The 21,893-nt window shown below is 51.1% G+C and overlaps 1 protein-coding gene across 5 annotated transcripts in view; it reads left to right on the plus strand.

Annotated features, from left to right (window-relative positions):
• RIPOR3 (RIPOR family member 3) overlaps positions 1–21,893 on the plus strand; it is a 131,550-nt gene that overhangs the window by 16,532 nt on the left and 93,125 nt on the right. The gene's annotated exons all lie outside the window — the stretch shown is intronic.

A 21,893-nucleotide genomic window follows, 5' to 3' on the forward strand; every position in this document is an offset into this window, starting at 1 on the left:
CACCACTGCTCCCATCCGGAGGTTTGATCACAGGGATGATACTTTAGCGCGTTGTCCTCCAGATGTTGCAGTACTACATCTCTCATTGTGTCTTGACAGCCGGGATGTAGTTTTCAGTTGAGGAGCGGCGGGTTGCTTTGGCTGTCAGTGGTGATGAAAGTCGTATTGCAACATCTGTGGAGCTACACGTTACTTCATCCATCAGTGTATGATGGGAGTTGTAGCTTTATAACATCTGTAGAGCTACACGTTACTTCATCCATCAGTGTATGATGGGAGTTGTAGCTTTATAACATCTGTGGAGCTACATGTTACTTCATCTTTCGGTGTATGATGGGAGTTGTAGTTTTATAACATCTGTAGAGCTACATGTTACTTCATCTTTCGGTGTATGATGGGATTTGTAGTTTTATAACATCTGTAGAGCTACACATTACTTCATCCATCAGTGATGATGGGAGTTGTAGTTTTATAACGGTTGTAGGGCTACACGTTACTTTGCCTGTCGGTGTATGATGGGTGTTGTAGTTTTATAACCACAGAACATCCACAAGTTGGGACACAGAGTCTCCCTCTAGGACATGTGTAATACCTGTGTAATGATGTCAGGGTATAATGGGAGTTGTAGTCTAGTAACACACCAACTTACACTGTGATGAAGCAGACATCTGAGTACTCAGCTTCACTGATACACTGTAACAAACCATCATGAGAGGAGAGATGTAGTGCTGCTCACTACTGTCCAGACTGAATAGATAGGACGCTGGGAGGAGGACCACCGGTATCACTGGTCGCCGGTATCACTGGTCGCCGGTATCACTGGTCGCCTGTATCACTAGTCCCCTGTATCACTGGTCGCCGCTATCACTGGTCGCCTGTATCACTAGTCCCCTGTATCACTGGTCGCCTGTATCACTGGTCGCCTGTATCACTAGTCCCCTGTATCACTGGTCACCTGTATCACTGGTCGCCGCTATCACTGGTCGCCTGTATCACTAGTCCCCTGTATCACTGGTCACCTGTATCACTGGTCGCCGCTATCACTGGTCGCCTGTATCACTGGTCGCCGCTATCACTAGTCCCCTGTATCACTGGTCGCCGCTATCACTGGTCGCCTGTATCACTGGTCGCCTGTATCACTGGTCGCCTGTATCACTGGTCGCCTGTATCACTAGTCCCCTGTATCACTGGTCGCCTGTATCACTGGTCGCCTCTGAGTGGGATCAGCCAAGGCTTCCTAGGACATTGTGGTATCAGGACAGTAGATTACACTGGACCTGGTGCAAGTGTAGCAAACCCACAGCTGTGACAAGTCTTCTTGTGTTTTTCCCATTCACTGTCAGTGAACAGAGATCATAAACATGGGGAAGTGAGAATGTAGGAAACCCTGGATGTGTTATTATGCAGCAGAGGATGGGGCCATACTTTTAGATGGTACATAGAAGTACATTCTGCAAAAGCAGAGCTGCATCTGCAGAGCATTTCACTGACCGTCCCCATCACCCTGCTTCTGCAGAGCATGTCACTGACCGGCCTCATCACCCTACGTCTGCAGAGCATATCACTGACTGTCCCAATCACCCTGCATCTGCAGAGCATATTACTGACCGTCCCAAACACCCTGCATCTGCAGAGCATTTCACTGACCGTCCCTATCATCCTGCTTCTGCAGAGCATTTCACTGACCGTCCCCATCACCCTGCTTCTGCAGAGCATGTCACTGACCGGCCTGATCACCCTACGTCTGCAGAGCATATCACTGACTGTCCCAATCACCCTGCATCTGCAGAGCATATTACTGACCGTCCCAAACACCCTGCATCTGCAGAACATTTCACTGACCGTCCCTATCACCCTGCTTCTGCAGAGCCTTTCACTGACCGTCCCTATCACCCTGCTTCTGCAGAGCATTCACTGACCATCCCTATCACCCTGCATCTGCAGATCATTTTACTGACCGTCCCTATGACCCTGCATCTGCAGAGCATTTCACTGACCGTCCCTATCACCCTACGTCTGCTGGAGCATGTCACTGACCGTCCTCATCATCCTGCGTCTGCAGAGCATTTCACTGACTGTCCTCATCATTCTGCGTCTGCAGAGCATTTCACTGACCGTCCTCATCACCCTACGTCTGCAGAGCATGTCACTGACCGTCCCTATCACCCTGCGTCTGCAGAGCATGTCACTGACCGTCCTCATCACCCTGCGTCTGCAGAGTATTTTTCACTTGACCGTCCCTATTACCCTGTGTCTGCAGAGCATTTCACTGGCAGTCCTCATCACCCTGCGTCTGCAGAGTAATTCACCGACCGTCCGTATCACCCTGCGTCTGCAGAGCATGTCACTGACCTTCCTCATCATCTTCGTCTGCAGAGTATTTCACTGACCATCCTCATCATCCTGCATCTGCAGAGCATGTCACTGACCGTCCCCATCACCCTGCGTCTGCAGAGCATGTCACTGACCGTCCCTATCACCCTGCGTATGCAGAGCATTTCACCGACTGTCCTTATCACCCTTCGTCTGCAGAACATTTCACCGACTGTCCTTATCACCCTTCGTCTGCAGAGCATTTTATTGACCGTCCTCATCATCCTGCATCTGCAGAGCATTTCACCGACTGTCCTTATCACCCTTCGTCTGCAGAGTATTTCACTGACCATCCTCATCATAGTGGGCAGCACTGGTAATTGGGGCTGTGAGCAGGCAGCATGGGCAGGGGGAGTATCTGTTATTGAGTAGAGAGGAGGAGGAGCTGTGTGATGACGTCAGTGTTGCAGGTGCTCGGGGTCTGGGATTGTCGTACTCTGCAGATGGAAGCGATAGATATCGCCGGCATACATAGTGGAGTTGGTACCTCTATTGCACAGTGGTGGGGGTTCCTGCAGAACGTCTCACTGTGCTGTGCGATCTGCTGCGGTTGTAGTAACAGTCTTGGTTACCATCGCATAGTCTTCTAAGAATAGATTGTTATGTGAGAGACGCTCGCCGACACTTCATTCATTATCCCAGGATTTGTTTGCTTGAGGAATCTCATTGAGATGATGACTTGTTACTGCCGGGCAGTGAGAGCGATGTGACTGGAAGTGTGCCTATGGGCGAGGAAGGAAAACCGCCATATATGAGGCGCCTGACGGACCCCATAGACCCTTATCCATCGTTCATAGGAGATGTGTATGTGATTACAGAGGGGGTCTGAATGCTGGGACCCCCAGCCATCCCAAGAATCCTGAACATAACCCAGAATGCCCGATACCTGAGTACAGCACTTCTGTTAATAGGGGAGAGGTGTTCATGGTGATAGAGTTCCTTAAAGGCTACTAGCCGACCAACTTAAAGTGATACTATCACCCCCTTACCCTATGTACGGGCTTTACGGCAGTTGGGCTCATCTCCTATATGTACAGTGTCACCTGCGCGGGGCTTCACAGCATTTGAAAGTCCTGACAGGTGACACTGTCCATATAGGAGATGGGGCCTAACTGCCATGAAGCTCCACCCAGGTGGCACTGTCCATATAGGAGCTGGCCCAACTGCTGTGAAGCCCCGCCCAGGTGGCACTGTCCATATAGGGGATGGGGCCTAACTGCCATGAAGCTCCACCCAGGTGGCACTGTCCATATAGGAGCTGGCCCAACTGCTATGAAGCCCCGCCCAGGTGGCACTGTCCATATAGGAGCTGGCCCAACTGCTGTGAAGCCCCGCCCAGGTGGCACTGTCCACCTGATGAAATGAAGCTGTTTTATACCCATATTCCACCGGTCGTTAAGAGGAGCAAACGAGCACTCTCAGCACTCGTTTGCTCCTTGTTCCCCGCTCGCTGCCGCCGCTATTCAACGCGGCTGCAGCGAGCGGGTGAGTGCGGGGGGGGGGGCTGCCCGGGTGATCGCTGATCGTCCGGGCAGCCCAAAGGATACAGCAGCGTCTGCTGCCGATGCTCCTATTCAACGGAGCGACGGCAGCAGATTGTTGCTGTATCAGTCGCTTGTTTTTCAACATGTTAAAAACAAGCGACTGCAACGATCAGCTGACATGAACGATGTCGGCTGATCGTTGCACTCTATTCCACGGGGCGATTATCGGTCGTAGCGGCCGATATCGGCCGAATACGAACGACATTCGTTCCGTGGAATAGGGCCTTTAGAGCACAAGGAAGACACAGACAAGTGTTATACAGGTATATATCACATGTGCAGCGTCTAAGCTTGTGGATGGTGCCAACAACCCCACATAGAATAAGAGGATGACAGGATCACTTTAAGTGTATGGGGCCCCTGATGGCAGATGTTGGGAAAGAGAAAACTCGGCCATGTTGGCTTTAACTGTCTTGGCTTAAGTCTGTCAGCGGCTTAACCCAACATTGTTATACCAAAGCAAGAGCAGCACGGACATCACTAACCCCGATCACCACCTGCATCATCTGTCGGTAGACAGCCCCATACACCTTAGATTGACGGCTGGACTCGCGTTTGTCAGTGGGTCTAAGGTGTATTTGGACCTGTTCTTGTGGCCCTTTTGGGAAGCGAGTATCAGGGGCCCCTGTGCCGGTAGGTAATGCTCTTGTATACGGTGTCCTCCCAGTGCTGGATACAGGGACTGGCATTACTTATCCTATTACAGCTAATGCCTTGTTTGCCGGTGGGCTTAGTATTTGTAGCATTGGATAAATCCCACCAGATTTGTTTGCAAGATTTAAGCCAGGAAAAGTTTCTGTAGTTTGGCAGCTGCCACCAAGTGTCGCTTACCCGCCACAGCTCTGTGTGATGTGTGCCAGGCCCCCCCGACCGTTCCTAGGTCTTCTGTGCCAACATGAACAGAATTCACAGGCGAGCAGTAGAACTAGTGAATCGTCAGGGTGCGGCACCATCCGTCCTGCATAGTCGCATCAGTGTCAGCAGTCATGTACCATCCATAGATGAGACACGGCCCGTCAGGGTGCGGCACCATCCGTCCTGCATAGTCGTATCAGTGTCAGCAGTCATATACCATCCATAGATGAGACACGGCCCGTCAGGGTGCGGCACCATCCGTCCTGCATAGTCGTATCAGTGTCAACAGTCATATACCATCCATAGATGAGACACGGCCAGTCAGGGTGCGGCACCATCCATCCTGCATAGTCGCATCAGTGTCAGCAGTCATATACCATCCATAGATGAGACACGGCCCGTCAGGGTGCGGCACCATCCGTCCTGCATAGTCGCATCAGTGTCAGCAGTCATATACCATCCATAGATGAGACACAGCCCGTCAGGGTGCAGCACCATCCATCCTGCATAGTCGCATCAGTGTCAGCAGTCATAGAACATCCATAGATGAGACACGGCCCGTCAGGGTGCGGCACCATCCATCCTGCATAGTCGCATCAGTGTCAGCAGTCATATACCATCCATAGATGAGACACGGCCCGTCAGGGTGCGGCACCATCCATCCTGCATAGTCGCATCAGTGTCAGCAGTCATATACCATCCATAGATGAGACACGGCCCGTCAGGGTGCGGCACCATCCATCCTGCATAATCGCATCAGTGTCAGCAGTCATGTACCATCCATAGATGAGACACGGCCCGTCAGGGTGCGGCACCATCCGTCCTGCATAGTCGCATCAGTGTCAGCAGTCATAGAACATCCATAGATGAGACACGGCCCGTCAGGGTGCAGCACCATCCATCCTGCATAGTCGCATCAGTGTCAGCAGTCATATACCATCCATAGATGAGACACGGCCCGTCAGGGTGCGGCACCATCCATCCTGCATAGTCGCATCAGTGTCAGCAGTCATGTACCATCCATAGATGAGACACGGCCCGTCAGGGTGCGGCACCATCCGTCCTGCATAGTCGTATCAGTGTCAGCAGTCATATACCATCCATAGATGAGACACGGCCCGTCAGGGTGCGGCACCATCCGTCCTGCATAGTCGCATCAGTGTCAGCAGTCATAGAACATCCATAGATGAGACACGGCCCCTTCAGGGTTTCTCAGTTTTGTACTTCTTCCGTTATGACATAGTTATTTGCTATGATTTGAGATGAAAAAGGTTTTATGTCCCCATGATGTTACAGGCAGAATTGCCAAATATCAGGAAAAGGAAGTCATTTTGTCCGATAAGATAAATTACACACTTATATTGGTTTGTACTATTGATCTGTTGATGATTGGTGGAGACTACAGTGTCTATTTAAATAGGTTTATACAGTGTTTTATATAATAACTAAATTGTGTCTGGTCGCCCCTATGATAAGACGTTCATGGCGATGATAGATCACATTACAGCCGTGACCATGACCAGCTGTTTCCCACCACTGGCATCACATTATATGTACATAACATCAAACATTTCCTGCTTATACCATAAGGACTGCTGACCTGGGGGGGGGGGGGGGGGGGGGGGGGCAAGAGAAAAAGAACTTTAATCAAGTGAAGTATATTAGGGATTGATTTATACTCTTAACCCATTCAAGCCTTTTTGTATAACCCAGAAACCTATTTAAGAGGGCACTCCGGCAAAAACATTTTTTCTTTAAAATCAACTGGTGTCAAAAGGTTTTATAGATTTTTAATTCTATTTAAAAATCTCCAGTCTTCCAGCACTTATCAGCTGCTGTATGTCTTGCAGGAAGTGGTGTATTCTCTCCAGTCTGACACAGTGCTCTCTGCTGCCACCTCTGTCCATGTCAGGAACTGTCCAGAGCAGCAGCAAATCCCCATAGAAAACCTCTGCTGCTCTGGACAGTTCCTGACATGGACAGAGGTGGCAGCAGAGAGCACTGTTTTAGACGGGAAAGAATACACCACTTCCTGCAGGACATAAAGCAGCTGATAAGTACTTGAAGACTGGAGATTTTTATATAGAAGTAAAATACAAGTTCCAATAAAACGTTGCAGTAATATTTTTGCACCAGTCAAAGGTTTACAGGAGGTGCTGCTCTCATAGAGAATATTCCTTGTAGTCCTTCCTGCTCTATGGAGGGGAGAGCATGGCGGAGGGCTTTCTGTAGTAAGTCTAAGGGGAGAGCATGGCGGAGGGCTTTCTGTAGTAAGTCTATGGAGGGGAGAGCATGGCGGAGGGCTTTCTGTAGTAAGTCTATGGAGGGGAGAGCATGGCGGAGGGCTTTCTGTAGTAAGTCTATGGAGGGGAGAGCATGGCGGAGGGCTTTCTGTAGTAAGTCTATGGAGGGGAGAGCATGGCGTAGGGCTTTCTGTAGTAAGTCTATGGAGGGGAGAGCATGGCGGAGGGCTTTCTGTAGTTAGTCTATGGAGGGGAGAGCATGGCGGAGGGCTTTCTGTAGTAAGTCTATGGAGGGGAGAGCATGGCGGAGGGCTTTCTGTAGTTAGTCTATGGAGGGGAGAGCATGGCGGAGGGCTTTCTGTAGTAAGTCTATGGAGGGGAGAGCATGGCGGAAGGCTTTCTGTAGTTAGTCTATGGAGGGGAGAGCATGGCGGAGGGCTTTCTGTAGTAAGTCTATGGAGGGGAGAGCATGGCGGAGGGCTTTCTGTAGTAAGTCTATGGAGGGGAGAGCATGGCGGAGGGCTTTCTGTAGTAAGTCTATGGAGGGGAGAGCATGGCGGAGGGCTTTCTGTAGTAAGTATGGAGGGGAGAGCATGGCGGAGGGCTTTCTGTAGTAAGTCTATGGAGGGGAGAGCATGGCGGAGGGCTTTCTGTAGTAAGTATGGAGGGGAGAGCATGGCGGAGGGCTTTCTGTAGTAAGTCTATGGAGGGGAGAGCATGGCGGAGGGCTTTCTGTAGTAAGTCTATGGAGGGGAGAGCATGGCGGAGGGCTTTCTGTAATAAGTCTATGGAGGGGAGAGCATGGCGGAGGGCTTTCTGTAGTAAGTATGGAGGGGAGAGCATGGCGGAGGGCTTTCTGTAGTAAGTCTATGGAGGGGAGAGCATGGCGGAGGGCTTTCTGTAGTTAGTCTATGGAGGGGAGAGCATGGCGGAGGGCTTTCTGTAGTAAGTCTATGGAGGGGAGAGCATGGCGGAGTGCTTTCTGTAGTAAGTCTATAGAGGGGAGAGCATGGCGGAGTGCTTTCTGTAGTAAGTCTATAGAGGGGAGAGCATGGCGGAGTGCTTTCTGTAGTAAGTATGGAGGGGAGATCATGGCGGAGGGCTTTCTGTAGTAAGTCTATGGAGGGGAGAGCATGGCGGAGTGCTTTCTGTAATAAGTCTAGGGAGGGGAGAGCATGGCGGAGGGCTTTCTGTAGTAAGTCTATGGAGGGGAGAGCATGGCGGAGGGCTTTCTGTAGTAAGTCTATGGAGGGGAGAGCATGGCGGAGGGCTTTCTGTAGTTAGTCTATGGAGGGGAGAGCATGGCGGAGGGCTTTCTGTAGTTAGTCTATGGAGGGGAGAGCATGGCGGAGGGCTTTCTGTAGTAAGTCTATGGAGGGGAGAGCATGGCGGAGGGCTTTCTGTAGTTAGTCTATGGAGGGGAGAGCATGGCGGAGGGCTTTCTGTAGTAAGTATGGAGGGGAGAGCATGGCGGAGGGCTTTCTGTAGTAAGTCTATAGAGGGGAGAGCATTGCGGAGTGCTATGCATAACTGGACGTCTCTGTGTTCTAATCCTAATCATTTAAAACTTTTAACGTAACTTTTTTTTTTTAATGTCTATGAAATATCTTTTTTTTTTTTTTTTCAAATGACAGGGCCACTTTAAGACTACAACCCTAATTATCCCTGTAAGATCCCCGACCCCGTCTGCTCTCTCAGTAAACGGACTTCATGATGATATTTGCAGCACATTATTTACTCTGAAGATACAAGATGGTGAAATGTAAACCTGGTTATTTAGATGTGTGGAGCCAAGTGCAATGTGTTTCCTTCCCACACTGGGCACGGAACGCTGTATACGTTATGCTGTACACACCAGACACAACACACCGCCGCTGTAAACACTTGTGGCTGCTGCTCTCCTCTTACAGATGGGGATCTTTTATTATCTGTCTTGTGTTATTCCCTTCACATATATTCAGCCATGTTTAGCCGTCTGCCGCATGGAGACCACACGTATGAGCGGAACCTTGTTATACAGCCGCACAGATCGCACTGATGTTACTCCAGGGATCCAAAGTCTCTGCTCCCCAGTAAACTGTAATTGCTCCACATCTGTTTGCTCTGGTTTAGAGCTCCTCTTTACACTTTGTTGCTTCCTTTGGGTGTGTTCACATTGTGTTTTCAGTATGAGCTTCTCATATATTCTGGAATGGCTGCTGACCCATACAATAAACCTATGGATAGCGCCACCTCTTCATAGTTGGCCATGCCAGAGAGCTGATTAATATTGGAGCGTATAATGAACGCATGTCACTGTAGACCTATAACGTTACCTCTGTCAGTGGTATATGTCAGGAGGTCCTCCGCATGTACATGTCTGACGTACAGTGCAAATACCACATATTGGGCCCTGTTACACAGAATGATAATAATCTGCCAAAGCATGGCAACAACAATCAGATAGAGAAATGATCATCTGCTGATCGTTGTCTTTTAACATGTTTCAAAATCATTGTCTGCCGACGCACATCGAAACATGTAATTAAAATGTATACTTACCCATCCAGGTTCCCCCAGTCCCCTCCTTCCTTGTTCCTGTGTTCTTTGCTCCCCACAGCCCCCTCTGGGGCTTTTGATCCGATCTCTGAAGTGACAGGACTCTCAGCCAATCACTGGCCAAGACGTGACCCCACCATGGCCAGTGATTGTCTAAGCGGCCTGTCACTTCAGAGACTGGATCCCAAAGGCGGCTGTGGGGAGCAGAGAACACAGGAACAAGGCTGGAAGACACTGGGGGAGCCTGGACAGGTAAGTACATCTCTTTATTATTTTTATACCAAAGCAATGACTGCACGGACATCACTAATAATTAGAGATGAGTGAACCTGGAGCATGCTCGAGTCGATCCGAACCCGAACGTTCGGCATTTGATTAGCGGTGGCTGCTGAAGTTGGATAAAGCCCTAAGGCTATGTGGAAATCATGGATATAGTCATTGGCTGCATCCATGTTCTCCAGACAACCTTAGAGCTTTATCCAAGTTCAGCAGTCCCAGCTAATCAAATACCGAACGTTCGGGTTCGGATCGACTCGAACCCGAACCCAGTTCGCTCATCTCTACTAATGATATATGTATACAGCTCTTACTGCACGATATTTGAGCTGTGTAATGTCAGGCTGTTTAATGCGCCTCTTACTTAGCGGATGCTGATCTCAGGTGAGACTTCAGCTTTGGCTGTCAAGGCATGATGGGAATTGCAGTTTTGCAACAGCTTTAAGGCTGAAGCTTCCTTATCCCTGGTCTACAGTATCTGGTAGGTTTTATTGCATTGTGTTTCTATATTGGACTTCCAGTTAGTGCAGTAACCTAAAGAAGAACTTGCTCCGAGCTCACAATGTGTTTTGTGCTGTACAGTAAACTCGACTGCTAAGATCTCCAGTTGTGGACTATGTGATCTCTGATCGGCACCCATTATGTAAGTCCCATTTTCCTCATCTGTTTGAACTTCCAGACTATGCCTCTTCCCCTTGCAGCCACATGTAAGCTCATCTGGTCTGTGCGTGCATCTGTATGAGGTGACTGAACAAGCATCTGCCTGACATCTCTCTGAAGTGTATACCCAGCTATAGACATGGGATTTATTACATACTCAGCCTAAGGGTCCTATTAGACGGCCCGATTAATAATGTAAACAAGCGCCGATCTGCTAGATACATAATCATTAGCTATGTCCGTGCAGCCCTTGCATTGTATACATTGCCTCTCTCTGCGCTCCTGGCGTTTTGTTCTTTGCTCGCTTTCCGGAGCCGCTGCTGTTGCTTCAGAGTAGTTGTCTGAACTGCGCTACAGTGGGGACTTCGGGAAGCGCAAAGTGGTTATGTATACAATTATTCTTTTTTCACAATTGTCAGCCATCGATCGCTGTCTCTATTACACGGAGCAATATCCGGCTGAACCGGCCTGATTTACCCCGATTATGGCTCTGTGTATTAGGGCCCAAAGATAGCTGGATAACATCGCTGGATATAAACTTCCCCATCAGCCGCCATCTGGCATGGAGGAATTACTATGAATAATGACACTCGGTCCTTTTTGCCTTTTTGGGTCTGGGTAATAGTGCGGCGCGGGTCACACCGCCTTTGTGGTGACATATAACATGCACATTCTATATTTCTTGAAACGTTAAACAGATGTGAAAGCATACAGCAACATCTCCCATTGACTTACACACAATAAAAACGCCTTGTTTAAGCTGTGCAGACTGATATAATACAGGATAAAACATAATTAAAAAGACCCAATAAAACATAGAAAATACATGAAGTGTCATGTAGGCCTAGTCTGGATCCTGATGTGAGAGACAACATCCGTGCATTATATGTCATTGTGGCACAGGCGTCCCCATCCCTGTACACTGCGGCTGTGCCGTCTGCAGTTATAAAGCGGGTTGCTGTGTCCCTGTCCCTATACACTGTGACTGTGCCGTCTGCAGCCATAAAGCGTATTGCTGCGTCTCTGTACACTGCGGCTGTGCCGTCTGCAGCCATAAAGCACATTGCTGTGTCCCTGTACACTGCGGCTGTGCCGTCTGCAGCCATAAAGCGCATTGCTGCATCCCTGTACACTGCAGCTGTGCCGCCTGCAGCCATAAAGCACATTGCTGCGTCCCTGTACACTGCAGCTGTGCCGTCTAAAACCATGAAGCACATTGCTGCTTTCCTGTCCCTTTACACTGCGGCTGTGCCGTCTACAGCCATAAAGCGCATTGCTGCATTCGTGTACACTCCGGCTGTGCCGTCTGCAGCCGTAGGCTATGTTCACACTACGTATATATGTCCTGCCGCATATTTTCCGCGCCGGACATATACGTATGAAACTCCGGCCGGGACTTTACGCAAGTACGATACGTACGGAACACAAACTTACGCCCGTAGTGTACTTACGCTTCCTGAGCGCTCTTCGTAGCGATCTGACAGCGGTCTTTTACTTGGAAATCTTCGCCTAGCCCCGGACACCCCACAGAACCTTTTGGATCGGCACAAAAAGCTTTCAAAATGAAGAAATCACCACTACGTATGGGACCGCATGTAACGCTACGGGCGTAAGTTACGGCATTTCCGTCCCGAAATAATGGTCTGGTTCATTTTTTACGGCGCCGCATACGATCCGGGCGTAAGTTCGTACGTAGTGTGAACTGTGCGGCCGTAGAGCGTATACTTTACATTGTACGCAAACTACGTAAGTTTCCGGCCGCTTATTCACGGAACGCGCTACGGCCGGAAACTTACGTAGTGTGAACCCAGCCGTAAAGCGCATTGCTGTTTCCATGTACACTGCGGCTGTGCCGTCTGCAGCCATAAAGCGCATTGCTGCATTCGTGTACACTCCGGCTGTGCCGTCTGCAGCCATAAAGGGCATTGCTGCGTCCGTGTACACTGCGGCTGTGCCGTCTGCAGCCATAAAGCCAGGGCTGGGGAGTCGGTAAGCCGCAGCTCCGACTCCGACTCCTGAATTTTCTCAAGACCGACTCGGACTCCTGCTCCTTCATAAAAGGCCGGTCATATACCGGAGGAGTTATCTATCACACTGGCTCAGCAGCTTCTCCCTAATGTCCTACATGATCCTGGGGCGACTTCTGAGGGAATATACACTCGCCGGCCACATTATTAGGTACACCATGCTAGTAACGGGTTGGACCCCCTTTTGCCTTCAGAACTGCCTCAATTCTTGGTGGCATAGATACAACAAGGTGCTGGAAGCTTCCTCAGAGATTTGGTCCATAGTGACATGATGGCATCTCACAGTTGCCGCAGATTTGTCGGCTGCACATCCATGATGCCAATCTCCCGTTCCACCACATCCCAAAGATGCTCTATTGGATTGAGATCTGGTGACTGTGGAGGCCATTGGAGTACAGTGACCTCATTGTTATGTTCAAGAAACCAGTCTGAGATGATTCTAGCTTTATGACATGGCGCATTATCCTGCTGAAAGTAGCCATCAGATGTTGGGTCCATTGTGGTCATAAAGGGATGGACATGGTCAGCAACAATACTCAGGTAGGCTGTGGCGTTGCAACGATGCTCAATTGGTACCAAGGGGCCCAAAGAGTGCCAAGAAAATATTCCCCACACCATGACACCACCACCACCAGCCTGAACCGTTGATAGAAGGCAGGATGGATCCATGCTTTCATGTTGTTGACGCCAAATTCTGACCCTACCATCCGAATGTCGCAGCAGAAATCGAGACTCATCAGACCAGGCAACGTTTTTCCAATCTTCTACTGTCCAATTTCGATGAGCTTGTGCAAATTGTAGCCTCAGTTTCCTGTTCTTAGCTGAGCGGAGTGGCACCCGGTGTGGTCTTCTGCTGCTGTAGCCCATCTGCCTCAAAGTTGGCCGTACTGTGCGTTCAGAGATGCTCTTCTGCCTACCTTGGTTGTAACGGTTGGCTATTTGAGTCACTGTTGCCTTTCTATCAGCTGGAACCAGTCTGCCCATTCTCCTCTGACCTCTGGCATCAACAAGGCATTTCCGCCCACAGAACTGCCGCTCACTGGATGTTTTTTCTTTTTCGGACCATTCTCTGTAAACCCCAGAGATGGTTGTGCGTGAAAATCCCAGTAGATCAGCAGTTTCTGAAATACTCAGACCAGCCCTTCTGGCACCAACAACCATGCCACGTTCAAAGGCCCTCAAATCACCTTTCTTCCCCATACTGATGCTCGGTTTGAACTGCAGGAGATTGTCTTGACCATGTCTACATGCCTAAATGCACTGAGTTGCCGCCATGTGATTGGCTGATTAGAAATTAAGTGGTAACGTGCAGTTGGACAGGTGTACCTAATAAAGTGGCCGGTGAGTGTATACTGTATATAAAGCAGCTTCTCCTGTGTGTGCAGTGGATGCAGCCAGTCTCCAGCCTCCATGTCCTGAACTACTCACAACTAGACTAGATGGAGCAGGTGGTCTTTTCCTGCTGACATCTTCTATGTTTCTAACTAAATATTCACCATACACACAGAAACACTGCTAACACTGCCAGATCCCTGTAATATAGAGGTCAGACATAGTGATATACAGGGGGTCACACATAGTGATATAGAGAGGGGTCACACATAGTGATATAGAGGTCACACAGTGATATAGAAGGTCACTGTGGGGGCACACAATAGCACACACACACAAACAGCCTGCTGCAGCCATAGCATACATGCACACACACACACACACACACACAGCCTGCTGCAGCCATAGCACACACACAGCTTGCTGCAGCCATAGCGTACACCACACACACGCACACACACACACAGCCTGCTGCGGCCATAGCACACATACACACAGCCTGCTGCAGCCATAGTGTGCACACACAAACACACAGAGCTTGCTGCAGCCATAGCACACATGCACACAGCCTGCTGCAGCCATAGCGTGCGCGCGCGCACACACACACACACACACGCACAGCCTGCTGCAGTCATAGCACACACACAGCACACACACAGCCTACTGCAGCCATAGCACACACACACACAGCCTGCTGCAGCCATAGCACGCACACATATACACACAGCTGCAGCCATAGCACACACATACACACAGCTGCAGCCATTGAACACTGAAGAAAAACACACAATATTATCCCAGAAAGAAAACACAACACTGAGGACAGAGGTTACAGCTATACTACTTATGTCTTCTCCTCCTCCTCTATATTACACAGGATATCTCCATATTACACTGCTGCTCATATACAGTCTTCCAGCATTCAGGAAGAGACCAGCACAGATCTCCCCCCACACAATGGACTCTTCCTGCTCAGAAACAAAAACAAACTGCCAAATAGTGACTGACAACTTTTCCATGACCCCCACAGTGTCATGCCAGGCCAGTTTCCTATTAGAATGTTGCTCATAATATATATTCATGAGCAAAACTTGTTAAATTCATATCAAAATTCAATTCTACATTTTTTAAAGATTTTTTGTAAAGCTGGAGTCGGAGTCGGTACGTTTTTTTCCGACTCCAGCCAAAGCTAGCTCCGACTCCAACTCCAACTCCAGCCAAAGCTAGCTCCGACTCCACAGCCCTGCATAAAGTGCATTGCTGCGTCCATGTACACTGCGGCTGTGCCATCTGCAGCCATAAAGCGCATTGCTGCGTCCATGTACACTGCGGCTGTGCCATCTGCAGCCATAAAGCGCATTGCTGCGTCCATGTACACTGCGGCTGTGCCATCTGCAGCCATAAAGCGCATTGCTGCGTGTCGGTCCTCTTCTTGTTGACGGAGCTGATGTCTCGCTGTTTATTGATGTAACGGGAGACTTGTGAGCCGGCGGGTTTGTTTTCTCGGGGGACGTGCTGCATATTTCTTGTGGCAATTACTTGTCCAGATTAATAATGAGATGATGAACTCCATGTTTAGGAATTTGCAGATACATTGTTTTTTTTTTTTTGCAAAATAGTGATCCCCCAGTGTGAATCCTTAAAAGGGGAATGGCTGCAGCCCTGCACACGTGCCACTTACTGATCCCAGGAGGACTCACCTCCCCTCACATGTACTGTGTGTGAAAGGAGAGTGTTAGCTCCTGGGGTGAGGGATGATGGGAGTGATGATACACTGTGTGTTATAGGAGATTAGAGTGTCAGCTCCTGGGGTCAGGGAGGATGATGGGAGTGATGATACACTGTGTGTGAAAGGAGATTAGAGTGTCAGCTCCTGGGGTCAGGGATGATGGGAGTGATGATACACTGTGTGTGATAGGAGATTAAAGTGTCAGCTCCTGGGGTCAGGGATGATGGGAGTGATGATACACTGTGTGATAGGAGATTAGAGTGTCAGCTCCTGGGGTCAGGGAGGATGATGGGAGTGATGATACACTGTGTGTGATAGGAGACTAGAGTGTCAGCTCCTGGGGTCAGGGAGGATAATGGGAGTGATGATACACTGTGTGTGATAGGAGATTAGAGTGTCAGCTCCTGGGGTGAGGGAGAATGATGGGAGTGATGATACACTGTGTGTGATAGGAGATTAGAGTGTCAGCTCCTGGGGTTAGGGAGGATGATGGGAGTGATAATACACTGTGTGTGATAGTAAACTAGAGTGTGAGCTCCTGGGGTCAGAGAGGATAATGGGAGTGATAATACACTGTGTGTGATAGGAGACTAGAGTGTCAGCTCCTGGGGTCAGGGATGATATGAAGGTCCCTGGTGGAGCGCTCATATACCTTATGTCATTGTCTCCTCTGTGCACATCTGGTTGTGTTATGTGGTGACGGCTCCCTCCATGTCCCCCAGTGTTATGTGGTGACGGCTCCCTCCATGTCCCCCAGTGTTATGTGGTGACGGCTCCCTCCATGTCCCCCAGTGTTATGTGGTGACGGCTGCCTCCATGTCCCCCAGTGTTATGTGGTGACGGCTCCCTCCATGTCCCCCAGTGTTATGTGGTGACGGCTCCCTCCATGTCCCCCAGTGTTATGTGGTGACGGCTGCCTCCATGTCCCCCAGTGTTATGTGGTGACGGCTACCTCCATGTCCCCCAGTGTTATGTGGTGACGGCTCCCTCCATGTCCCCCAGTGTTATGTGGTGACGGCTGCCTCCATGTCCCCCAGTGTTATGTGGTGGCGGCTCCCTCCATGTCCCCCAGTGTTATGTGGTGGCGGCTCCCTCCATGTCCCCCAGTGTTATGTGGTGACGGCTGCCTCCATGTCCCCCAGTGTTATGTGGTGACGGCTGCCTCCATGTCCCCCAGTGTTATGTGGTGACGGCTACCTCCATGTCCCCCAGTGTTATGTGGTGACGGCTCCCTCCATGTCCCCCAGTGTTATGTGGTGACGGCTGCCTCCATGTCACCCAGTGTTATGTGGTGACGGCTGCCTCCATGTCCCCCAGTGTTATGTGGTGGCGGCTCCCTCCATGTCCCCCAGTGTTATGTGGTGGCGGCTCCCTCCATGCCCCCCAGTGTTATGTGGTGACGGCTCCCTCCATGTCCCCCAGTGTTATGTGGTGATGGCTCCCTCCATGCCCCCCAGTGTTATGTGGTGACGGCTCCCTCCATATCCCCCAGTGTTATGTGGTGATGGCTCCCTCCATGTCCCCCAGTGTTATGTGGTGATGGCTCCCTCCATGTCCCCCAGTGTTATGTGGTGATGGCTCCCTCCATGTCCCCCAATGTTATGTGGTGACGGCTCCCTCCATGTCCCCCAGTGTTATGTGGTGACGGCTCCCTCCATGTCCCCCAGTGTTATGTGGTGACGGCTCCCTCCATGTCCCCCAGTGTTATGTGGTGACGGCTCCCTCCATGTCCCCCAGTGTTATGTGGTGACGGCTCCCTCCATGTCCCCCAATGTTATGTGGTGACGGCTCCCTCCATGTCCCCCAGTGTTATGTGGTGACGGCTCCCTCCATGTCCCCCAGTGTTATGTGGTGACGGCTCCCTCCATGTCCCCCAGTGTTATGTGGTGACGGCTCCCTCCATGTCCCCCAGTGTTATGTGGTGACGGCTCCCTCCATATCCCCCAGTGTTATGTGGTGACGGCTACCTCCATGTCCCCCAGTGTTATGTGGTGACGGCTCCCTCCATATCCCCCAGTGTTATGTGGTGATGGCTCCCTCCATGTCCCCCAGTGTTATGTGGTGACGGCTCCCTCCATGCCCCCCAGTGTTATGTGGTGACGGCTACCTCCATGTCCCCCAGTGTTATGTGGTGACGGCTCCCTCCATGTCCCCCAGTGTTATGTGGTGACGGCTCCCTCCATGTCCCCCAGTGTTATGTGGTGACGGCTCCCTCCATATCCCCCAGTGTTATGTGTTGACGGCTGCCTCCATGTCCCCCAGTGTTATGTGGTGACGGCTCCCTCCATGTCCCCCAGTGTTATGTGGTGATGGCTCCCTCCATGTCCCCCAGTGTTATGTGGTGACGGCTCCCTCCATGTCCCCCAGTGTTATGTGGTGATGGCTCCCTCCATGTCCCCCAGTGTTATGTGGTGACGGCTCCCTCCATGTCCCCCAGTGTTATGTGGTGACGGCTCCCTCCATGTCCCCCAGTGTTATGTGGTGACGGCTCCCTCCATGTCCCCCAGTGTTATGTGGTGATGGCTCCCTCCATGTCCCCCAGTGTTATGTGGTGGCGGCTCCCTCCATGTCCCCCAGTGTTATGTGGTGACGGCTCCCTCCATGTCCCCCAGTGTTATGTGGTGATGGCTCCCTCCATGTCCCCCAGTGTTATGTGGTGACGGCTCCCTCCATGTCCCCCAGTGTTATGTGGTGACGGCTCCCTCCATGTCCCCCAGTGTTATGTGGTGATGGCTCCCTCCATGTCCCCCAGTGTTATGTGGTGATGGCTCCCTCCATGTCCCCCAGTGTTATGGGAGATGACCCCCGTGGCTGCTGCTCTATAGCCAGGGAGATGGGCTCAGAGCTGTCGCTGCCGGATGTCGCTCCTACTTTATTTGGGATATTCCTTCTGGTGTTTATGTTCTCTGTTATACAGCTCCGCTATTACATGACAGCTCTGACATCCAGCAGACGCCATGCATGTTCCTGATGGTTATCACACTGTATATAGGAGCGAAGACGCTCCTCCTATATCCAGGGACTTGGCCACATCTCTATATACCTATATAAGCTTATTGTATGACTCCACTATCAGTACAGGATCAGTGACCCCCTAACAGAATAGTGAGTGCAGCTCTGGAGTATAATACAAGATGTATTTCAGGATCAGTAATGTAATGTATGTACACAGTGACCCCACCAGCAGAATAGTGAGTGCAGCTCTGGAGCATAATACAGGATCAGTACAGGATCCGTAATGTAATGTATGTACACAGTGACCCCACCAGCAGAATAGTGAGTGCAGCTCTGCAGTGGTGATCCAATTAGTTTTGGGTGTGGTCCTGCTGTGTGAGGCTGTGCGAGTCTGCTGCTCCTGAGCTCCAGGCAAGGAAGATCTGCCCCTGAGCCTGCTCTCTCCTCCCCAGGGAGGGAGCAGGTTTCCAGGCATGAGCGAGCCAAGGAGAGTCCCAACTCCTGCCCCCCGAACCAGGTCCGTGGGGGGCAGAGGAATCCAGCGACCAACAGAGGGAATACCATCAGAGGTCCAAGGGCTGAGGCGTTCTACTAGGAGGTGCAGCGATGCTTCTCCAGCCACCCCTGAACCTGAGGTAACAAAGGGTAGCCGCAAGGCTACAGCAAGTTGTGGAACTACAAGTGCCAGAAGTTCTGGAACAACTGTGGAAACCAGCCAGGAAAATCTGTGCAGTGACACTCCTCCTGGAGCAAGGCTGTCTGCCCATGAAGGTGTGGAGGAAGATTGGGGGGTGCAGCGGTCCCAAGAGACGGGGCAGACCTATGGCCTACGGATTGCTGCAAGCCTCTGTGGGTATGAGGAAGCCAGGAACCAGCTGTACAAGCTCCAGGAGGAGGTATGTGCTGTAAAAGCATTGATGGACACTGCTGCTAAGCAGCAAAAGGCTGAGTTATCAGCGAAAATGAAATCTCTGAAAGCTGACATCAAAAAAATAGTGAAAAAGAGAACTTTTATTTTGGAAAACAGTGGGCCGTTTAAAGAGAAACTTCAGAATGACGATCGTTTTGCTCAAACGCAGAGAGAAAGGCAGAGAAGGCTGAGAGGGCTCCAGCCAGAGAGCCGGGTGGAGGAGGAAGGAGACGCTGCGGAGGTACGTGATGTTGAGCCGAATCCACCCGGGGGTCCGCAACAACAGACCCCATACAGTGGGCTCCCTGCAGGGCAAGCAGCATTGTCATCTAGCCGCGGTTCGGGGGATGAAAGCAACACCAGTTACCAGGGAGGGGCGCTGATGGCCCAGATCCAGCTCCTGGAGTCACCAGGGCGCCTCCAGGACTTCGTATTCGGAGATGAGTTACCAGAGGAGGCGCCTGGGAGAAAGACCAAGGTAAAGACCACCAAGCTTCAGGAGCAGGTAACATTTGTATATTCCCCCCTCCCTGTGCCCCCCGGACTGGCCTCAGGGTCAGCTCACTGTGTGAACCCCATATCTCAGCCCGGCCTGAGTTCTGTTGTGGACTCAGTGCAGGAGAATGGGGAGAGTATGGAGTCTAGTATGGCGGTAAGCTCCATCTCTGTTTGCAGTAGCAGAGGTGGAGCAGGTGAGGAACCGGCCGTAAGGTCGGACAGTGATATTGGCCCAGTGGCGGGCAGTGGCAGGAGAGGTGGCCCAGCGGTGGGCAGTAACGTTAAAGGCACTGGTACATCAGCTCGCTCCCTGACGGGAGGGGGGAGCGGCTGTGTGCCGGTGTCAGCTGCGGGAGCTCCGGTGGCTCTTGGCGCTGGCACTGCTGTTCCTTTGTGTCGTCGTCAGGATGCTGCTGGGGCTAAGATGTCTTCGCCTCCCAAAAGAAAGACTGGACTTAAGCCTTTATTTTGTATTGGTGCTGCTGGACCAGATCGTGCGGAGGAGTCTAGTACTGATGAGGCAGAGGGTACCAGCAGAAATAGGGCAGGGGCTGCCTCTAAACAGTCCAGGCAGGCTATTCGGTCCTTTCTAAAGGGACCGGTGGCCTGTCCTGTGGAGGTGGCTCCGGTCCTGGTACCCAATGACGCTGATGGTACAAAATCTGTTTCTGTTCCAGAACACACCGGTCCACCCAGTGTGAATGGGGGAATTAATGTTGGGGGGAAGGCAGGAGTGAATGTGGGGAGGAATATGTCTGGGGCTTTGGAGGGTGGTCGGGGCAGTGTGACATGTGGTATTGGTGTGGGTATGGATTATGTGGAGGAGGGTGGTGAAGGGGCACAGACTAGTGGTGGGAGCATAGGGCCTGGTCCAGTTGCACCCCCAGCGGCTGCAGCACCTGTACGCAGCTATGCAAATGTTGCCGCTGGGGGAAGTGGGGTGCTTTCCTCGTCCTCGGGCCCTGGGGATGGTGACTTGCATCGACGTGTCCTGCAGGCCTTAAAGAGAGGGGAGAGAACAATTAATGTAGAGGGTAGGGAGGTTGATCTGTCTTTCTTTATAGAAAAGCATGGCCTTGCAGCCTTCCGAGAGGAAAGGGGTAGGGAAACTGTGTGGTCTCTCCCAACAGCCGGGCCAGGTGGTGTCCGAAGGAATGTGGTCCGTCTGAGGTGGAGAGGCAGTGATACATGTCCCCCAAGATCTAAAGTTGTTGAGCTCCTGCTGAGGATGAGCTTCAAGGCAGCTGACATCTTTGCCTTGATACATCCCTTTGGTACCCCTGAATTCGATATCAGCTTTGTTCGGCCGGAGGGGCTTGAGCTTTTTTGGTCGAACTATGAGCTGGTAAAGGATGAGCCCGGCTGGCGAGACTTTGCCATTCAGGCGGTGTCTCGCCAAAATAACGTCAAGAGAGTGACCGTTTTAACCCGTAACGAATCACTCTCTTGTATTGACATCATGACGTGGCTTGGCCGGTATGGAGAGGTGGTGGAAGTCCCAAAAAAGAACAGGGACGAATATGGCATCTGGTCAGGGGCTTGGACCTTTATGGTCAAACTTAGGTATTCAGGAAACACCGTTACCCATATACCATCTGCCACCTTCCTAGGAAGGGATCGAATCCAGGTCTTCTACCAGGGTCAGCCTAAGCTCTGTCACAGGTGCGGTGACCCCACACATTTCAGTGCTAGGTGCACGGTATTGAAGTGCTCGTTGTGTGGGGAAATAGGTCATCACGCTGCATCCTGTGCGGAGATTAGGTGTCACCTGTGTGGTGACTTAGGTCACCCATTCAGTCGCTGCCCTCGATCCTTTGCCAACGCAGTTGTTACCCCGGTGGAGAAAGGTCGTGAGGAGGAATCTACTGGGGGGGCGGCTGACGGAGGTGAAGGAGTAAAAGAGCCAGGGAAGAAAAGTAAGCAAAAGACGCCAGCCCAACTGAGGCGTCGGGA

Source organism: Dendropsophus ebraccatus, chromosome 14, assembly GCF_027789765.1.
Source record: "Dendropsophus ebraccatus isolate aDenEbr1 chromosome 14, aDenEbr1.pat, whole genome shotgun sequence".
Taxonomy (NCBI): domain Eukaryota; kingdom Metazoa; phylum Chordata; class Amphibia; order Anura; family Hylidae; genus Dendropsophus; species Dendropsophus ebraccatus.